A 2,285-nucleotide genomic window follows, 5' to 3' on the forward strand; every position below is an offset into this window, starting at 1 on the left:
TGTTTTTGCAACACACCCGGTGCTCCATGCAATAGGTCCCCTCCTTAATACCCAACACCTGGCTTCCCCAACTTCCCACCCACCACCCCTTCAAAACCACCAAGTTGTTTTTCAGAGTCTCTTACGGTTCACCTCCCCCTCCAACTTCCATCAACTCCCATCTCCTCTCCATCTCCCTAGGTCCTCCATGTTATTTGTTATGATCCACAAATAAGTGAAACCATATGATACTTGACTCTCTCTGCTTGACTCATTTCACTCAGCATAATCTCCTCCAGTTCCGTCCATGTAGCTACAAAAGTTGGGTATTCATCCTTTCTGATGGAGGCATAATACTCTATAGTGTATATGGACCACATCTTCTTTATCCATTTATCCGTTGAAGGGCATCTTGGTTCTTTCCACAGTTTGGCTACTGTGGCCATTACTGCTATAAACATTGGGTTACAGATGGTCCTTCCTTTCACTACCTCTATATCTCTGGGGTAAATACCCAGTAGTGCAATTGCAGGGTCATAGGGAAGCTCTATTTTTAATTTCTGGAGGAATCTCCACACTATTCTCCAAAGTGGCTGCACCAACGTGCATTCCCACCAACAGTGTAAGAGGGTCCCCCTTTCTCCACATCCTCTCCAACACATGTTGTTTCTTGTCTTGCTAATTTTGGCCATTCTAACTGGTGTAAGGTGGTATCTCAATGTGGTTTTAATTTGAATCTCCCTGATGGCTAGTGATGATGAACATTTTTTCATCTGTCTGATAGCCATTTATATGTCTTCATTGGAGAAGTGTCTGTTCATATCTTCTGCCCATTTTTTTGTATGATTGTCTGCTTTGTGTGTGTTGAGTTTGAGGAGTTCTTTATAGATCCTGGATATCAACCTTTTGCCTGTACTGTCATTTGTAAATATATTCTCCCATTCTGTGGGTTGCCTCTTTGTTTTGTTGACTATTTCCTTTGCTGTGCAGAAGCTTTTATCTTGAAAAAGTTCCAAAAGTTCACTTTCACTTTTGGTTCCTTTGCCTTTGGAGACATATCTTGAAAGAAGTTGCTGTGGATAATATCAGAGAGCTTACTGCCTACTTTCTCCTCTAGGATTCTGATGGATTCCTCTCTCACGTTGAGGTCTTTTATCCTTTTCGAGTTTATCTTTGTGTACGGTGTAAGAGAATGGTCGAGATTCATTCTTCTACATAGAGCTGTCCAGTTTTCCCAGGACCATTTATTGAAAAGACTGTCTTTTTTCCACGGTATATATTTCCTGATTGTCGAAGATTATTTGACCATAGAGTTGAGGGTATATATCTGGGCTCTCTACTCTGTTCCACTGGTCTATGTGTCTGTTTTTATGCCAGTACCATGCTGTCTTGGTGATCACAGCTTTGTAGTAAAGCTTGAAATCAGGTAATGTAATGCCGCCAGTTTTATTTTTGATTTTCAATATTTCCTTAGCAATTCAGGGTCTCTTGATTCCATACAAATTTTAGGATTGTTTGCTCCAGCTCTTGAAAAAAATACCGGTGGAATTTTTATCAGAATGGCATTAAAAGTATAGGTTACTCTAGGCAGTATAGACATTTTAACAATGTTTATTCTTCCAATCCAAGAGCATGGAATGGTCTTCCATTTTTTATGTCTGCTTCAGTTTCTTTCATGAGTGTTCTGTAGTTCCTCGAGTACAGATCCTTTACCTCTTTGGTTAGGTTTATTCCCAGGTATCTTATGGTTCTTGGTGTTAGAGTAAATGGAATCGATACTCTAATTTCCTTTTCTGTATTTTCATTGTTAGTGTATAACAAAGCCTCTGATTTCTGTACATTGACTTTGTATCCTGCCACGTTACTGAATTGCTGTATGAGTTCTAATAGTTTGGGGGTGGAGTCTTTTGGGTTTTCCATATAAAGAATCATGTCATCTGCAAAGAGAGAGTTTGACTTCTTCATTGCCAATTTGGATACCTTTTATTTCTCTTTGTTGTCTGATTGCTGTTTCTAGGACTTCTAATACTATGTTGAACAAGAGTGGTGAGAGTGGGCATCCTTGTCGTGTTCCTGATCTCAGCGGGAAGGCTGCAAGCTTTTTCCCATTGGGGATGATATTTGCTGTGGGTCTTTCATAGATAGATTTTATGAAGTTCAGGAATGTTCCTTCTATCCCTATACTGTGAAGTGTTTTAATCAGGAATGGATGCTGGATTTTGTCAAATGCTTTTTCTGCATCAATTGAGAGGACCATGTTGTTCTTCTCTCTTCTCTTATTGATTGGTTCTATCACATTGATTGAT

The sequence above is a fragment of the Lontra canadensis genome, unplaced genomic scaffold (assembly GCF_010015895.1).
Source record: "Lontra canadensis isolate GAN:19392208 unplaced genomic scaffold, GSC_riverotter_1.0 scaffold152, whole genome shotgun sequence".
NCBI classification, from domain to species: Eukaryota; Metazoa; Chordata; class Mammalia; order Carnivora; family Mustelidae; genus Lontra; species Lontra canadensis.